The sequence below is a fragment of the Cupressus sempervirens genome, chromosome 4 (assembly GCF_028749045.1).
Source record: "Cupressus sempervirens isolate cs-2001-9-10 chromosome 4, ASM2874904v1, whole genome shotgun sequence".
Classification (NCBI taxonomy): domain Eukaryota; kingdom Viridiplantae; phylum Streptophyta; class Pinopsida; order Cupressales; family Cupressaceae; genus Cupressus; species Cupressus sempervirens.
This window is the reverse complement of record NC_143121.1, coordinates 730,032,347-730,053,320: the sequence shown is the minus strand read 5'-3', so window position 1 is coordinate 730,053,320 and position 20,974 is coordinate 730,032,347. Positions and strand designations below refer to the sequence as shown.

General features: G+C 32.9%; 1 pseudogene; it reads right to left on the bottom strand.

Annotated features, from left to right (window-relative positions):
- Window positions 1-17,360, bottom strand: part of LOC149563423 (aluminum-activated malate transporter 14-like) — a 28,874-nt pseudogene extending 11,514 nt beyond the window's left edge.
- Between the last annotated feature and the right edge of the window lie 3,614 nt (window positions 17,361-20,974).

Here is a 20,974-nt window from a genome sequence, read left to right as displayed (position 1 = left end):
TTTAGTGGTAAGAAGATTAATTAGATTCTTTATTGTACAGGGCATGGCTACTGGTGATGAAACTAGGTAGATTCCATGTCGTAGATCCTCTAGCATTTGCATTCACAGTAAGAGCCCCATCATATGTATGAGTATCATTTTTTTAAAATATTTTCCTTATTTTCATAAATAAATAGAAAACTGATTTCCATGATATTAGCAACTAGTATTTTGTATCTCATAGGAAATACCTAGTGTACAGGAGGCTAGATCCCAAAGTTTTGTATCTTTGCTGATGCAACCATTATATCAAGAGGACGAGTCAACATAGGTAAGTTGTAGTTTATATTCTTGATTATATGTTATATATTTAGCATGTTATGAATTATAATGTTATATTTTAAGTTGTAGATTCATCTAACAAACATACTTGAACCTACATAGGCCGCAATCAACGAGATTCAAGCATTATCGAGGACATATGGGAGGACTCCTGATCAGTGCAGTAGGTCCACAAGAGAGGTATTTATGATGAAATTTTAATGCTATAAATCTTCATTAAAATAGGATCATTATGCATTTGAGTAATTCAATGTTAGATAAATAGAATCATATAAATAGTAGTCTAACTTTGGGTTTTCCCATTTTGTTTATCTAGGAGGCATCTGATCCACCTAGTGCAGCGAAGAGGCTATATTTTGATCATCCACCAACAGCATAGGATAGTATAGTTATCATAGAATGTTCTATGAGACATTTTGAGATGGCATATGCCACATTGTATACAGAAACATTGATATTATACACATTCAGATGGCATGATCAACCACATTTTGTATATTGATCTATGTATTTTGATATATATTTGTGTAATTTGTCTATGGATACATGAATTTTGATATATATATTTGTGTAATTTGTCTATGGATTCATGTATTTTGATATATATTTTTGTCATTTATGTGCACAATGATATACATATTAATTTAGTATAGTATTGTTAAATTTATTGTGGATCATGAGTATTCTTCATGTTTATGGAATATCATTTATTTTGTTCATGTTTGTGTTGAAATTCTTTTAGAATAATTGAGAGGGGGGTTAATTAGTTATTCAAGGTCTAGATATATAAATAAACCATTTCACAATTCAATGAACTCATAAAATATTCTTAACCTTGCATGCATGCATTGTGTGTTAAGTAAAATTGATGTGTTATAGTCAAAACAACTTGCAGAAATGTAAAGCATGAAACACAACATATTCATCAACACATTTGACACAATGATTTAATGTGGAAACCCAATTTGGGAAAAGCCACCAGTAACATGCTACTCCTTTTTCACTCTTCTAAAGTGATGCCTTGTTATAGGCCAACCATATTAAAGGTTACAATACACATTGTTAAATATGACCAGGTTAAGGGATTTCAGTCACCCTATCAAAGGTGAGCCTTGTTAGAGGATTATAGGCCATTCACTTGGAATGCCACCCTGTTAAAGGATTTTCTAATGACTATTAAGTCAGTCTTACTCCAAAGGATTTACCATAGGTTGATACAATTTTTAGAAAGTAACAGTAGAGCTTTGACCTAATACAACTTACAACCTTACATATTATAGATCATTGTTCAGTCCTCAATTCTACTTGGCTTCCAATCTTTGTAGCTCTAAAAACTTGTTCACCCTTTAAGCATTCATCCTCTTTAAGCCTTCTTTCTTACTATGCCATTGTAGACTTCTTTACTTGGGTCACTTGATGAAGCAAAACCCGTTTTCTTCTCCTTATCAGTTTTTTACATCAAAACTCTCTAACACTTTGCTTCATGACTAGGCATTCCTAGATATAGGAAATTAGAACAATTTTCGCACTCATTATCCATCACCAAAACAAGGGTTTTCAATGGATTAGGTAGGATACAATGTATCTACCTCATATCTTGTCTTCTCTAGAAACTTCTCTTAGAATCAATTGATATTCACCTCCAAAATGGTTTACATAAGATTTTGTTTCACTAGCTCATGAATCTTATCTTCCTCTTGATTCACAAGCTGCAAGAAAATAAACTTGTCAACTTTTATTTAGCAAATCTTTGATCTTTTTCAAAATGGAATAGCTCAACATTATCAATCTTCTGATGCTCAACACATACTGTGTTACTCGGCATCTATTGTAAAATCACTCAGCATCATTTGGATTTTACTGGTGGCATCAACATGAAAATTACGCAGCATCTACTAACTTACTTGGCATCCACTAGAATTTTCTTTCACTTGGTTCCAACTAACTTTTTGCTCAGCATGTACTAACGTTTCTTGACACTTACTATCCACTCGGTCAAGCTTGGCAAATGAACTTTGTTTAACTTTATTCTTTTGAACTTTCTAAGTGTAGCTAGTCATTTTGTAACCTCAAGTAGATCATCAATACATTATGTCATCATTGTCTTAACTGATTCTTGCACTTCAATACATAATCATAACTCAACCTTTCCTCTAGGTACTTTTGTTACATCTTGTTGATCAAATCCTCCTCATCAATCAACTAAGTGATAGTACTTGAAACATATAAGCAATTGTCTTACCAACATGTAGTAGGTTTGACATCAGTGACAAAATAATGATTGAAACACATAGTCTTCTTCAACAATCTTTCTACTCAAATGATCTTTTCAATCAGATATCAATAATCTCCCTCTTTGGCATTGATGGCAAACCAAACTAATCAACCATTCAAACAAATGTTGAAAATCTTGTTTCATCAAACTAACAAGGTTAAATCAGTAAGATAATACAAAAAAAGAGAGCTTATAATTGAAAATTTCTCCCTCTATTAGCAGCTCCCTCTTCTGATTAGGTTACAAAATATAACTCCCTCTAAGTTCCTTCTTTATCTATTTCTCTTCTTTCATGGATTAGTAGAATATCAAAATATCTCCCTCCTTTTGTTTTGATCCTTCATCTGATTGCTTTCTGCTTTCTCACTCTTTCTTTCTTTCTTTCAATCTTCTAATCTTCTGATGGTGTACTCTCTCCATTGTTCCTCTTGCACTTGATCATCTTAATGTACTTTCTCCCTCTCTGACAACAATGACAAAGACATATACCCAACATTTGGCATCTTTGATATATGCAGATATAGACTTTTGTAGGTTCTTTAATTTTCTCCCTCTATCACCTTGCTTCTGACTGATTTATAATTCTAGTTCTATGATTACTTTAGGCAATTCCTGAAGTAAGATCCACTACATTAATTTGTATAAAATGAATGTTAACTTGTTTGATGCAACGTACTCCCTCTATCTTTTACATAGACTTTGATAGGGGTATCACCCCTAGTTTACCTCTCATATAGTCATAAGCATCCTTAGGTAATGCTTTTGTGAAAATATCAGCAATTTGCTCCTTTGTGTTAATATATTCCATCTTCACCTCTTTATCTTGAACCAATTCCCTTACATAATGATACTTTATTTTAATGTGCTTTGTCTTTGTATGGATTACAAGATTCTTTGATATATTGATAACACTTGTATTATCACAATGAAGTGTCACTAGCTCTGTGATTTCTTCCTTCATTCCCTTAAGTAGTTGTTTGATCCATACAATGTTTGTGCAATTAATAGTAGTAGCAACATACTCTGCTTTAGTAGTAGATTGGGAAGTACAACTCTGCTTCTTGCTAGTCCATGTAATAAGTCTTTTGCCTAAGAAGAATGCTTCTTCACTGTTGCTCTTTTTGTCATCAATATTTCCAACCCAATCAACATCAATGTAGGCTTTCAGTTCAAACTTTTTATTCTTCTTATAGTATAAACCAAACTCTTTTGTTCCTTTCAAGTATCTCATTATCCTTTTCATAGCCATCAAGTAATTCTCTCTGGGATTGGCAGAGAATCTTGCAACTATCCCCACAATTTGCCAATCATGGATCTGTATAATATTTGATTTACCTCAGCTGAATCATCATTCATTGATAGTTTGTGTGTTGTCACCATAGGTGTACTTACTGGTTTTGAATCCTCTAGTCCAAATGTCTTCAATATCTCTTTGACATATTTTGAATAAGTGATAGATACACCATATTTCATCTGATAAACTTGTAATCCCATAAAGAATTTGATCTAACCAAACATTGACATTTTGAATTCTTGTTTCATCTAATTTGAAAAGTCCTTACACAAAGTATCTTGTCCTCCAAATATGATATCATCAACAAATATTTTAGATAATAGTATGCCCTTTTCTTTATCTATCTTTGTATAAATTGTTCTTATCATCTATCCTCTCAAATCAAATTTTAACAAGATAAGTATGAAGTCTATCATAACATGCTCTTAGTGCTTATTTCAATCCATATAGGGCTTTGTGTAGTCTACATACCATGTTCTTATTATTTTTATCAACAAAATTTTTTGGATATTCTATGTAGACTTCTTCTAATATGCCATTCAGACATGTAGACTTGACATCCATCTAATAAACTTTGAAACCTTTGTATGTAGCACAAGCAAGTAGAATTCTCACTTCTTCCATCCTTGCAATAGGGGAAAATATTTCACCATAGTCAATTCCTTATTCTTGTGCATACCCTTTGCAAACTAATCTTGTTTTATTTCTTGTCACTTCACCATTCTCATCTAAATTATTTTTGAATACCCATTTTGTGTTGATCACATTCTTATCTACTAGTCTAGGAACTAGACTCCAAGTCTTGTATTTTCTATCTATTGAATTTCTTCTTACATAGCCTTGTACCAATCATCATCTTCCAATGCGTCTCTCATTGTCTTAGGTTCCTTTATGCTTAAAAAACATGATTTTCTTCTCAATCTATTTCTTGTCATTGGCCTTGCATCTCTATCTCCAATGATTTGATTTGTAGGGTGGTGTCTTTTGAAATATTTGGATAGTATAGGATCAGTTCTTTTGGTTGCATTCTATCTCTCAGCTTTAGTATCACTATGTACATCTTTGTCAGGTGTTTCAGCATCTCTTTCATGTGTGCTAATCTTAGAGTTAGATTGTGCATTTTCCTCATTTTGCATCTTAGCATCTGAATGTAACTCAACATTCACAGGTTGTAACTCAACAATTATTGAGACTTGTTGTTGGTTTACAACATGATTTGTAGCATCTTCTTCAACATGCATTCCTTCTTAATAGTATACAAATGATTTGTATTCTTCTAGTTCTTTTGTAGGTTCAACCTCATGTACTTTTGTAAACTCATCAAAATTCACATTTGCACTTTCCACAATTTTGCTAGTGTTAGTATTTAAACACTTGTAAGCTTTACTTCTTGTGGAGTAACCAAGGAATATACCTTCTTTACTTTTTGCATCAAACTTTCCACTCCTATCATCTTTAAAAATATAGCATTTTCTTCCAAATACCTTAAAGTATTTTACATTAGGCAGATATCCATACCATAGTTCAAAAAGTGTTGAATGAGTACCTTTCTTGACTTGCACATAGTTTAAGGTGTATACAATAGTACTTATAGGTTCTCTCTAGTATTTCAGAGAAAAATACTAGAGGTGAAGCATCAAATCCGATAATTGAAATCACAGCCAAACTATCATAATATTGTGAAAAGGTGATTGCAATCTAGAAGGCCACATATCCATCCTACAATTACATCATATCAGAATGAACTTAAGATAACTTTTAATCCTATGGTAGAAATATCAGAGCAGGGTAAGAGTTAACACTTGGGTGGGCACGACATTACATATTTTGCCAACATTAACATGCTCTTTTTGACCACATCTTATGACAATGTTTTGGAATGTATTTTTCGATCATAACTAACGCTCTTAAATCAAAGAGATTTCTTCTCCTTGCCCTGTTGCATAAAATAGTTAGGCATGAAGAGCATTTTAGGGTCAAATTCTACATAACTTGATGCTATGAAGGAGATGCTAATAAATATTTTTTTTCACCTCAAAGCATATCAAAGGTGTGAAAGGAACACGATCATAAAAATTATGTTAGGCAATGGCAATATGATTTTTAACAGAAAAGGAATTAAAAAGATCTTTATCACAAGTCAAACAAGACCCTATTGTTCAAGCTTCTCTCCTTTAATGACATTCCTAATATCATCACTAAAGAAATTAAAAATATTATTTTGTCAAATGGTCACCATGAAGGAGCTCAGGGATTTCATTTTGAACATGGCTATAAGACAAGACACTTGAACCTGATGAGATCTCAGACTCTTTCAACCATTATTTTTTGAACTCATTATGGCTAACCTCCAACTGGTTGAAGATGTTCACAAAGTGGTATGCTCATTGAAGCCATCTGTTTTGCCTTAGCATTGGTACCTAAAGAAGAGAACACTCTCGCCTTCAATAGGTTCACGTCTATTTCTCTTTTCAATTCATTTGACAAATTCATAACTAAAATCTTAGCCAACAAAATAAAAAAGATTTAAGTTTTAACATACTTGAGGAGCAAGGATGATTAATTCTAGATAAGTAAATGTATGAAAATATTGTTATTGTTGCACTGGATACCAACATCAAGGTGACAGTCATTTATCTATCCCAATTATCTATCCCAATTCCCAACCTTAAAGTAGATGGTCATTTAGCTCTCCCACTCATATTTATTGTACCTAGGTGGATGTGTACCTAATTATTATTAATTCTTTAGAAATAGACTTTCCCAACTCTTGCAATGGAGTCACCCATGCAAGGGAAACTCTAGACTTCTAATCCTGCATCATATCCTAAGGATGGATCTCATACACAGTGCTATCGAAGAAATTTTTTCACAATTTTATGAACCATGAAAACTAAATATCTTTAAAAGTAGGTATTGTATGACTAGAAAATGAAATAGCCAAAAGGATATTGAGAATAAAATTTGGCACGAAGTGCAAGCTTTTTCAGTCTTCGTTGTTCTTCTGTAGACTTCAAATTTTTACTGTCCTCTAGGCTATCATTAGCTTCATCTCCATATTTATCTCCTGTCTCCAAATCTTCAAAATCTCAATAGGCAGAGTCATCATCTTCATCACTCTCATCCATTGCTTCAGCTTTAAAATAGTGAAAAAGTGTGGCAATAATGCCTATCAAATTGATTTTCCTTGTGATCTTAATTTATCACCCATCTTTAATGTATCTGACTTGTATGCTTTTAAAGGTGTTATTATAGATGATTTAGGTACTATAGTAGACCTCAAGGAAGAGTTGGGGAAAAAAATTCCACCAAAGCCCAAACCAGTTGTGGAAGCCATCCTAGACAAAAGGATCAACAAGCAGACCAGAAGGGGGACTTATTTTGAATATCTTGTATAGTGGAAGGGACAACCAACAGAAAATCCAACATGGATATTAGAAAAGGACCTTAAGGCACATGGTTTTGATCCCTCGCTTCACACCACTCTAGAGACTGGAGTTTCTTTTATGCAGGGGATGGGAGTATATGTTGCATAGATAACAAATGGTTATTAAAATGTTAGGGCCACTAACTCAGCGAAGGCCAGGAATTCCATTAGAACCTGGATTTCTGAAATTTGGTGCTGCTTTTGCATATTTACTCTTACAGGGATCCTTAGTAGCACATTTAAAAAAAATATTTTTCTTGAAATCTATTTGGTGTGGTTCTGATCAATGGTATGTGTCTAGTTGCAGTTGGATTTCCTAATATATTGCAATTTCCAGCACTATGATAATTTATTAAAATTTCAAAAGCATACCTTATTTAAGAAGTTTTTTGAATCATTACTATGAGTTTGTTACATTACATCCTTTCCCAGCTGCACTTCTACTATGTAAAAACATAACATATGGGTAGGTTTTCCTTCTACAACAAACTCATTGTCTTCAGGATCAGTGTGTCTTTAATTAAAATATTCAATAGGATTTAAGACATACTGGGTAATCAAATGTTTTTTTCTTTCTATTGCTGGGAAATAACATATTGACACTCAAGATATGGTTAAAATTGGCTTTGGTTGACAATAGTAACAAAGTTATTTTTGGCCAAGTTGGAAATGCTTCAGTGTCTTTTGGTGTGCAGTGTTAACTATTGGCTCCATTGGGGGGGGGGTGTTAGCTAATCTAGAAGAAATATAGGATCAATGATGGTGATTCCCTGTATTAAATTGCACAAAGGATCCTCCAAGTTGGAAATGCTTTAGTGTCTTTTGGTGTGTAGTGTTAACTAGTGGTTCCATTGGGGGGGTTAGCTAATCTTGAAGAAATATAGGATCAATGATGGTTATTCCCTATACTAAGTTGCACACAAGATCCTCCAATTTTCAATTGATTGATTGCAACAAATAAAATATTGCTCTTTCTATGTATTCATATAAGGAATTTAGTTGAACCAACCAATAAATGTATTCAAGAAACACTTGTGTCCTGCTTCAAATTCCAAGAGAACTCAACCAATGTTGTTCCCGCTTTAGTAGATAGCCCCTTTCACATCCTCCCTTGCCTCTCTAATTAGGTGAATACTCGCAGAAGTTTCCTATCATGAGAAATGGAGCCATGGGGATTACATTACTACCTTAAAATTAAATAATAAACTAGGTGTTCCAACTATTCATATATCTTCTATTGATACAGATTTGGAAATGGTCCTTACTATCAAGATAACTTGAATGGAGATTGGATGTGAACATTGATTATGAAGAAAACACCTGCCTCAATCAACTCATAGTAGCAACCTAATAAGGCACAATAAGCTTGTCTCCCAAAGAGGAATAATAGTTAAGGAAATGCAAGGCTTAATTGATTTGATAGCATTGTGGAAGCATTCGGGCCTATTCAAGCTTCTTATAAGTAATCAACTCAGATCTATTCAAGAAGATAGTATTATGGAATATATCAAACTTAAACACCTAAATGAGTCAACCAAAGCCATTCAGAACTGATTTGATACCAAAGAAAAGAGAATCAAAGAATTACCTTGCAGGAAACTCCAACTAAATGCTTTTCATACCAAACACCAATGCTACAGAAGTATAAAATAAATAACTAGATGAATAATTTTCAAGCGAAAAGACAAAGCTAAGCCCAAACTTAAGCCTTGACGTCCTTCAGAATGCACATATGTGTTGACATGGATTCAAAAGAATTATTTTTTAGTTCTTTGTGATAGTGCATGATGGTAGCTCTAGAATATTAATTATGTCAAGCTAACACTAACACACAGGCCATTGCAATATTTTGAGTCTAACATATTTAAATGACCAGTGATGCCTACGATTATGGTAGAATTGTCAGTGGATATGTTTTACATCTCCAAAGTAGGTTTTTTTTAATGTGTATAACCCCTTACTTTATCTTTGGACATGACTATTTTTGATGTTTAGATGTTGATATTGTTGTAACCCTATTCTGATAACATACAAAATGTTGAAGCTTGAAAGGAATTTGGAAGTTTTTGGAATCCAAAGTCAGCAATTTGTAAGTTGTATCTAAATTTGTCAAGAAGTCAAGCCCTTTGACGAAGCTGTAAATCATTTAGAGTATCTCAATAATCATTAAACCTTGTCCAAAAGCTATTTTTCCCAAATTTTTAGCAAATTAAATTTGAAGCCTTTTGTAGTCCCAAAATGGGCTCCAAAATGTTCATTTTTTTTAGCAGAATACAAAAAGAAATCAATTGTGAGGACTTGCAGGAGAAATGTAGAGACGAACTTACAAATTATAATGATGGTCCAAATCAGAGAAATGAAAGGAATATCAACCAAAGAAAAACAAAATTATTGGTATTCCAGTGCACTTTGAATCCATGGCATGATTTGAAAATCCTAAGCAAAATAGACGGAACAACAATGTCCAGTATAGCCACAAAAATTGGTGCTAAAACAACCAAAAGAGATCCCAGCATTAGCAAAGAAAGCCATCATCTCTACCCTTACTGTATTTTGGCTCATCCACAATGACCATACACAGTAGATTCCCAAGTCTTGAGTGTCCCTCTATAGAAGTTTCTCATAACAATGAAGTAGGGCATGAAATTGACCTTTTTACATTTTAACATATGAAGCTTGTGTTGGTCAAAATTTTGACCAACACAGGCATGGATTTTAAAAAAAAGGCTATTTCTCCTTGCAAATTCCAACCAATGTAAAATATTTTAATAGATGGTCAAAAATTTTGGTCTAAAATTTTTGGTACTTATCAAGATTTTTAATCATGTAGTTTCGAATAGGAGTGATTAAGAATACCCATCTCTCACAAGCTCGAATAATCCACTTAGCACTCACTATATCTAGGTGTTGCTCACAAAAATGAAAGATTATGACTTCTTGAGAGCTCAACTGTGACAGTGCTACTTTGATTCAAGTGTAATTAACAAGCCATCTTACCTTGCTGCCTCATTTGCAAAACCTTCATAAAGTGTTGTGTCCTATGAAACATTGATTATAGAGTTTCTTAGATCATTCATTAACAAGTAGGTGGGTTTTCAAGCTTGTAATTTTTAGATCCCTCAAATATCTAGCAATAGCTCAGAAAGAAAATGGAACTTTTGCTGACCATGTATTTATCGTGCAGGTTAGTGGCTCAAAGTTCTATTACCTAAAAAATGAGGCTATTTAATTGGAGATAGGACTCATTAACTGGGCTCTATCAGAACTCACAAGAAGAGGATATGTGCCTTTGATTACCCCTGATATTGTTCGGGCATCTATTCTTGAAAAGTGTGCCTTTCAACCCTGGGCAAAGAATACCCAGGTGTTAAGTCCTTTTATGATACAAAATTTGATTGACAGAACAATTTCTATCATTAATAATTTATTGTCTTAGTTGTCCTTTTTATATGTTCCAAGGTTCAAGTCATAAATCATTGGAGTTACAGGAAGATCAAAGGTTTAAAGATAAGATGGTGCATTTGAAAATTTTAACCACCATGATACAGATATACTAATTTTGTTTTGAGCAAGTATATTCTATATATGGAACAGATATATGAGTCATTCAATTTTAGGGAAAAAAATTATTTTTGTAATCGGACATACCTATGTTTTATGCCTTCATTCTTATTTCTTTATATACTAAGTTGTGCCCACTATCCACAAATAGAATATTGGTGACATATGATTGAGACTCCAAGCCATAATGATGAAAAGATACCATGGTTGCACACTGCTTTGTTGTTTGAAATGCTTCATAACTAGCAATAATAGATCTGTGTTATATAGATTCCTTAGCTCCTTCTGGTGAGTGATTAGTGAACTGAGTTTTTTTTGAATTTCTATTGCCTAAAGGATAGCTATTTTTTCTGGGTTGTTGGGTAGGGGTTTGTACTGTGTCCATTAGTTTAGAAAGGTTGAAATGTTTGTGATATGTCATCCAAAGGAAAGTGAATTATTCCTTGAGGAGCTAATTAGCATTGAGGAGGATCTCTTTTCTTCACTTGGATTACACTTCAAGTGAGTTGCAAATCTTTGGCTATTTAATTGATTATACAGCATAATTGTTTTGTTTTTTTGTTTTACAATTTTTGATTTTTTGCAAGACTCTAGACATGCCTTCTGAAGACTTAGGTGCACTAGCATACCACAAGCATGATGTGGAGGCATGGATGACATGTATAGGATGGTATGGTGAGGTATACCCTAAACTGTAATGCCATTCAGCAAGGACAATATTTGATTGGTAGATAGGAAAAAAATATATGCCTCTACAAATATTCGTGTAATAATTATACAAATTTTCTTATTTTTAGATATCCAGTGCATCAAACTGGATAGATTACCAAAGTCATTGACTTAATATTCAATTTTGACCTGTAAGTACAAAATTAACTCTTTCAGTGGTTGTCAAGCCCAAGAAAGGGAAATCCCCATTGCCACCATTGCAGTTTGTACATATGTTAAATGCAATAGCTTGTGCTATACCTAGAATGATTATATCCATACTTGAAAATTTTTAGTAGGAAGATGGATTTGTAATTGTTCTAGAAGTTTTGAAACCATTCATGGGTGGTGTTGAAGTCATATATCCGAAGTCAAAACAATAAAGCAATTTCCGAGATGTGAAGATAATTTTGTGATAGTTTTTTGAACCATTGTTTCTGAGAAGGACCTCAGATTTAGCTACTAAGTGTATGAAATGTTTTCCAACTCATACATTTTAGTACTCATCTTTTTTGACCTTATTAATCCTCAAATGGTAGGTTCACTACACATTTATTGGGACAAGTTGTAGGTAGGTGTCTTAAATGCATTTTTGCATTCCTTACTTGATCCCTTGGTAACTTAAAGATCCAAAAAAGTATAAAACGATGTTCTTTGAACATTCATTTTGTTCAAATGAAATTTAAATAGAAGGGATATTATCCCAATACTACAGACTATAAATAAAAGAAGATGTGAATACAATATGTTGTCTACTACATCACACTTTGCAAAGGGAGGGCATTCTTCTTCAAAAGATCATATTGATAATGATATAGTAGATCACACAGACAACATGAGGATATTTGATAGTAGAAAGTTATTATTTATTTTTATTTTTTATTTTTACATGGGGGTGTCATCGTGATCTTAGCCCAGTGATGACCAGTGGTCGATGCAATATTAGGGTGAGACTAGTCCCCCATGGGTGCATAGCAGCTGGAGGTAAGCCACTCCCACCATTTGAACCTGGAGGCAGAATCAAACTCAAGACCATGAGGGTGACCCATGACTTCAAGCCTATCCATCTACCATGTGCACTAGGGGTCGCCCCCTACAAGTTCTCATTTATTATGTAGAAAGTCAGCTGACTGCTTCCATAAATATTCTTGATTCATATGGAAGGCAAAATACTTTGAGAAGGCCATCTTACTGTAATAGTTGTTTGTCAGGTAAGAAATAATTATATTTTGAGACAAAAGAATTTGAAACAAGATCAAGGGAGAGTTGGTAGTATTTTTGTTAAAGAGTCTCATGACAATGCCAAGAATTCTAATGATGTCAAAATGATGGAAGTGAAAGACAACAAAATGTCCAAAGGTGCAATCAAATAATGTCAAATCAAAATAGAAAATTGCTCCTGGAATAAGAGGCAATCCTGTGAATAACACTATATTTGCAAGAATAATGCAGGTGTACATATGTTAAATTCACATTGGAATGGTAAGAATTTTATTTGTGATCTTGATAGTAATTTTTAACAATGGAGTTCAAGAGATTGGACTACTCATTCTCTATTTAGTATGAAAAATATGATAAGAATATGTTTGAAATGAGCTAGATACGTATTTGAAACATTAATAAAAGCAACTGACAACTGTTTGGTATTATGCTAGTGTTTAGGAAATGTATAAAAAAGTATATTTATAAACTATGTTGTAGGATGGTATGTTCACTTGATTATGCAGTTGTAATTAATATGGATGGCTAAAGGAAATCATAAATCAGAAAGTATAAAAAGAGCTCCTTGTCTTCCAACCGTGCATACCTTAGCCAACAAGCCCACATCGAAGCCTCACTTATTTTATGTTGACTAATGATCTTTGATGGCTCACGAATGCTTAACTAGGTCAGTAAGAGTCGTGTGCCTTGAAAATGCAAAATTTCTCCTTTAAGACAAAGGAACCACTTTTCAATATCACCTGGTAAACCCGGGTGAACCCACAAGAGTGGGTTACACTTTTTCAGAGGAAGAAATTCCTCCAAACAAGCGCGGATCAAAAAAATTACCCGTATAGTTTCGATAGAAACTCTTTTTCAAAGTTTCGATCGAAACTAGTTACTTTCGATAGAAAGTAACTGTCGATCGAAACTAACCTGCGTTCATAGTTTCGATCAAAACTTAAGTAAAGTTTTGATCAAAACTTTGAACGCGGGTTCCCCCGTGGTTTAAAAGTTTTGATCAAAACTATGAAACCCGCTAGCATAAGTAGCTGCGCGGTCGAATTCTCTCCTCATTATTTCGATCGAAAGTTGGAGAGAGCCTGGCATCTGCTTTATCGACCATCTGAAAAAGGTATGAAACATTTGTTTTTTCCTTTTTTCTATTGTTTTATTTAAAATTTATATGTTTTTTCGTATATTTTATTGTTTTTTATATATGTTTCTTTGTATATTTTATTTTACTATTCATGCTTAAGCCTCTAATGTTATTATGAATCTCTAAATTAGATCTAAGTATATAATATTGTCTTTTAATTTAAAATTTATTTAAAAATTTATTATTTTAGATGTTCTAAAATGTATTTAATTTATGTATTTATTACAATGTTGAATGATTAGATTAGATGTAAATTTATGGTTTAAGTTACATGTAATTTTACAAATAAATATAATTTTGACTTAGAACCATATAACCTTGACCTAGAACCATATAACCTTGATCTAAAACCATATAACCTCGATCTAAATTCATTATTTAAACTATAATCATGACCTAACCATATAGTTATGTACAATAAAACCCTAAACATATATAAGTAAGTACTTAATCACATAACAACTCGCCAAGGGACCCAAACAAAAAACTTCTAATACTATTTAAAATAATTTTACTTAAATTGTATTGTACTTTGTTTCATGGATCGAAAATGGATGATGTAAACTATTTTATAAATGTATATTCTTTCAGCCTTTCATACCCTGTGACATGTACAGTGGATTATTGCGCATTCCGAATTAATTTGCCAAGTGGCATTCGGAACAAATGTATATAAATTATTTAAATGGATTGAACTGAAGTCTAGTTAATATTATTTCATGTGGATGTGTTACTTTTTTTACTTTTAGTACTTATAATTATTTAAAAATGAAATGTAAATGTGCTCATTAAGGAATTTGCAATCTCTTATGTTTTTTATAATTGTAAATTATTGTATGTATGTTATTGTTTGCTTAGTAAAACTTTTGATTAGTTCTTTGGATCCATTGGCTAGGCCTCATTTAGAATAAACTATAATGTCAGTTTGTAAATTGAATTTAAAAATAATCTAAGTATATAATTAACTATATTATAATTCAATCACATGTCTTAACTTGGGTCCAAATCCTAAATTAAATACATATATAAGAATGTCAGAGATTAATTTGCATCTAGGTAAGAATATAACATACATATACATACATACTTGAAACATATATAACTTAGAATGTGTATGACCTAAAGAATACATGTTACAACCTTTAATTAATAAAAGTTAATTATAAGAACATAAATTGATTAAATAATATACAAGTTACATAAAAAAATGTACATCATATAATCTAATGTTCATGTAAAGATTAAATATATTTAACTTAAATTTTAAGTCTTAAGTTCCTTAATGCTAAATAGTAGCCCTAAATTATACTAAACCTGGTCATAATCCTAACTGCAAAACACTTTAATCATAAATTATAACCCCTAATCTTAGATGCACACTTGAAACCATAAAACTTTTCTAAATCTCAATTTGAACCGTAGAGGTCTAAATGATAAACCCCAACATTAAATAGTAAATCATATTAATACTTGCTCCTAACTTTAATTATATAAATTTATTTAAACTGTGTGTTAAAACCATAATCAAAATTTTTATTTCTAATACAAATCCTAACCCTCAGAATCATACTTCTAGTTCAACATGATGTAAACCCATACCCTAACCCTCTAACCATACTTCTAGCAATGATCATGTACAAACCTATAAGCTATAATTGAATAAATGTTAAACCATGACCCTAAATTATACTAAACCCTAGAATCAAGATGTATGTGTACACTAAGATCCTAAAATTTGTTAAATTTAAATGCTAAACTCTAATTTTAAAAGCTAGCTAGATATAAACTAATTTAGGTACTAAACCATTATTCTAACCCTATTTCATAAATTATAATGGTAAGTTCCCTTATACTAGATGATAAGCCCCAACCCTTATCCTAAATTATAAGCCCTAATCATAATCCTAGATCCATAAATTTAAACCCTGATGTACAAACCATAACCCTAAAAATAATACTAATACCAATGTCAACCCATATCCTAACCCTATAAATAGTACTAATAGAAATTTAAACCCAATGTACCCTAACCCTAGAATCATAACTATAACCCTAAATCCTAAATGCTAACTTGCCTACTTTACTAACCCTAATTGATCTAGACTATAATTTCTACTCAGGTACTTGGGACCTCCGACCACATGATCCTAACCCTTTAATCGTGGTCTCAATCCTAAATCATAGCCCTAACCATAATTCTAACTCTAACCAAGTAAACCTAAAACTAAAATTTAATTATCCAAACCCTAACCTCAAGATCTTAAAATTTAATTTCTAAACCCTTATATTATAAATGATAATTTACGGGCTAAATCATAAGATTATATATATATAATCCATGCATATCATATCAAAAGAATCATATAGAAATTTCATTTATGACATGTCCATCATATCAAAATATCAAAAAATGAGTGATATCATAATTTAGCATTATATCTTAATATTTAACCCTAAAATAAACTAACCCCTGGGTCTTGACCCTAAACCAAATTGAATATATCAAACTAGATTGAAAGGTAACCCTAGCCCTTAACTAATTAATATTATACTTATAAACCAAATTGAATTAAACCATGATCATAAATAGGTAATTATATATCTCAAGTTAATAGTAGAAACCTTGAATTTAACCTTAAATCCTTTCCCCAACCATTAACAAAATTGAACCGTTACCCTAAGATTGAATTGAAATGTTAATTCAATTTATTAACTCTTGTCCTAATTGAAACATAAGCATGTAAACCTAATCAAATAGTACAAACCAAATTGAACCCTAATCCTAAAACTAAATAAACATTGATATCAAGGTCTCAAAATGATACATCAATGTTATATATATGTACACAAATAGATCTATATATGCAAATAGATCTAACAAGTTTATGTGCACACATATGTCTAAAACCTTTGAACATTCAATCTAACTTAGATAGATATATTACTTGCAGACATGTAGTTCTTAAAAGGTCCCTGAGTTAAAAACATTATATATATAACAACATATGTGTTTTAAAATTTAGTTTTCTTTTAAGGTATATGTTCATTTAAGTTTTAGGACTTTTATATATATGTAGACATGTACGTGCATGTTTAATTTTATTAAAACAATTTAGATACAAGTTTTTTAATTTTGTCAAATTGTACATACATATATGTTAATATAAATTTCAAGTTTATTAAATGTCATACATTTTAATTTTAATTTTTAGGTTCACACATTATACACGCACCTACATACATTGACATGGCTGATCAACAACCTTCTATCCCCCCCGAGCAGCCTGTCCCCCTCGAACAGCCTATACCTGGGCCTAAGCAGCCTATCCTGGGCCCTGAGCAACAGCCTATACCCAGGCCCGAGCAGCCTATCCCAGGCCCTGAGCAGCAGCCTATCCCCCCTGAGCAGCATCATGTCCCCTGTGATCAGCTACCTATCCCACCTCAGGAGCTCTATGATCGCACTAACCAGGAGATTCATAGACTCCAGGAATCCCTGACTAGTGGCACATGCTCCAGTGTTTATAGTGGTACATGCCAGACTATCTTACGTAGCCTGACATTTATTCGAGATGAGATTCATGGTGCTGCCCCATATTCTACACATACTATACAAGCTGTCCTTGACAGTAAGAGACAATAGGTCTCCTCTGGTCTTTCACTCTAGGAGGTGCAGGGCTTGGTGCCCAAAGATGTCCTGAAGAGGGAATTTTTCCCTCATTATCTTTCACAAAAGTATGTGAAGGGGCATTCTCCCCTTAAGTGTACAGATCCACAGATGGCTGTATTGATATACCCACGCTTCCTTGCTGCCCATGGTCGTTATCCAAATAATGACCAAATTCCACTCTATTTTGCTCGACAGCTTTATGCAGAGGTTCGCTTACGTAGGGTGGTGAACTACACAGATTTACCAGGACATTTAGGATAGGGGTGTGGTAGATTGGCTGATAGGCAGCCAGGTCGTCCCCCACTGGCACATAGATCGATTGTCAGAGAGAGGGCACCTACTATTTCCCCTGTGTTAGGTCCATCAGCTGATGTGGCCATGCGTACCACTCAGTTACGTGGGGTCCTTCAGGGAGTTGGAGAGATTGCAATAGCTGTTAGATCTATTTTGAGTGATGAGGTTGGTCAGTATTTGATGTCTCATTGGCATTCGAGATCATCATCCTATGCTTCATCTTCAAGAGACTTGTACAGTGCAGCAGGCATCCCTTCAGTGGCTAGCTTAGAGGGTCTCACTGGAGTGTCGGCACGAGATACTATGATTGGTTTGGCTAAGGATTTATTAGATACATATAGATTTGTATCAAAGCATCTTGGCATACCCATATCAGATGTTCGAGGTCGTGTCCATGGTAGTACTAAGACGCATCCTCAGCCATATTCCTCTCATCGATCAGGTAGTGGTCATGGTGGTAGTGCACATGATGATCCATCTACTGACCACTCTTTTGCTCCACAGAGACATATACATACCACAGACCCTTTAGCCAGTGTTACAGTGCAGGCTCAGAGTTCAGATGTGGGCCTTGATGATGTTGATTTGAGCTTGTCGACCATAGGGTGGATGGACTTGTTGACACGTGATGATTCTAATTCTATGCCATCTCATGTACATAGTCCACTTGGCTCATCATTATTAGGACATGTGCCAGTCACCAGCCATGGGGCCCACGTAGATGCAAAGATTGAGCTTGATGTGACACAACAAAATTTGGATGCATTAGTGGACACGATCGATGCTAGGCAGTCCGAGTATTATCAGATGCCACCATCTACACAGGTAAAAAAAATTTCAAGTTCATGTTAAAATTTCAATCATTTCAAACTAATTTAATTTAGACATGTGCATGTGTGCACATGTACATGTATATCATGCACGTAGATTCACATGTAATCATGTAGAGAAATTTTAATTTGATGTGTTGCCTGTGCACGTGTACAATGTAGGGGGACGTGCCTATTTTTACTCCAGCTTTGATGCCAGATTGTGTACGTCATCGAGACTCATTGGATGATGTCAGTAGTGGACACGTAATGTTTATTTATGTTTTGATTAAATGCATGTACATGTATTTCAATATCACTTTCTCTTGATTAAATGTATGTATGTATTGATATCACTTTCTCTTGAATTTATATATAGGGGTCAGCACATCCTAGTGAGCACCTTGATACTAGTCAGTCTTCAAAGCGCATTGTGAGGAGGCGTGGCGATGATAGTCCTGCACGTGATGATCTATAGTTTTTTTTATCTAGATGATTTGTTGTAGACTTTCATCCAGAGAGACATTCATATATGTTAGATCGACACTTTATATACACACATGATGCATGTTATATTTATATTTGATTTGATATAGATGTACCTAGATTTACATGTCTACATGTGTGCACACTATATTTATATTTGATATTATCTTCTGATAGATCTCTAGATAGATACATGTTTTTGTTATTTGTTCTCGAGATGATTGATACATGTTGCATTATGTTGTGGAATCTAATGTACATACTAGATCTAGATCTAGTATATTATAAATTGTTTCTATCTAAGATATGTAAGTAATTTATTTGGATATGTACGTGCATGTTTAATATATTGATTAAATTTAGAGATATATATATATATATATATATATATATATATATATAGTTCATGTAATTTAAATGTTTGGTAATATATTGAACATGTATTAAATGTTAAAGTATCAGGTAATTAGTTGTACATAATTCCTAACTCGAGTAAATCTATAGAACTCATCCCTTTTATTTGTACACATATCCTAGAATTTTATCCCCTTATTGATGTTGTAAAATTCAAGTCCAACTTAAAACATGTACATGTTCAAAATTTAGTTTAAACAAATTGCAATTTGAACTTGAAAGCTCACATGTCCTAAAATTGAAAGCACATGTCCTAATTAGTTAAATTGAAAGTGTACATGTATTCTAAAATTGACAAGTTAAATGAAATAGAAAGTTCAATATAATTTAGAAAGTTAAATGAATTCTTGCATTGAGTTAAAAATGAAAGAGTAAACGTTCAATTTAGAAAATTAGTTATTGGACACCAAATTTCAAATTGTTCAACACAATTTGAAATAGTTTGAACCAAATTTCAAATTGTTCTTGAGTTACATTTCAAATTTTAATCATAGTGAAATTTTAATTCAAGTGCACACATGTATCCTAGGATTTTATCCCCTTAAGCCCAATGTTCTAATTCAAGTCCAACTTAAAACATGTACATGTTCAAAATTCAGTTAAAAAAATCGCAATTTGAACTTGAAAGCTCACATGTCCTAAAATTGAAAGCTCACATGTCAGGTAATTAGTTAAATTGAAAGCTCGCATGTCCTGAAATTGAAAGCACATGTCCTAATTAGTTAAATTGAAAGCATACATGTGTCCAAAAATTGACAAGTTAAGTGAAATAGAAAGTTCAATATAATTAATTTTACAAACTCCTAATTTCATCCTCTTAAGACAAGTGGTGTTCGAATTTCTTTCCCTCAAGGTCCACATGTTAGGTAATTAGTGTACACACATGTACATATAAGTTCATAATTTCTATAATTAGTTACTTTAGAAAATTCAAAATGAAAGAGTAAAATTTCAATTTAGAAAATTAGTTATTCCACGAAATTTCAAATTGATCAAATGATTGTTCAACCAAATTTCAAATTGTTCTTGAGTTACATTTCAAATTAGGAGTTGTTTCTATCTCATATCAAGTGGATCAACTCGTTCTTGGATAACATTTAATATTTTCTCATGATCATCAATATGGAGCCTCCACTTACGTATTCCAGGTCCTTTGACTGGATGAAGAGTTAGACCAGTGGCAATAACATGGTTACTATATTGATATACCTTATTGTTAGGTTGATAATCGGTGAAATGAATCCCACTTCTAAGTACTTTTATTTGCTTCAAATATGTTCCTTGTACAACAACAGAAGCTACACATGCACACATTTAAAAAATACATCAATCTTGAATTCAAGTCAAAGAATTTGA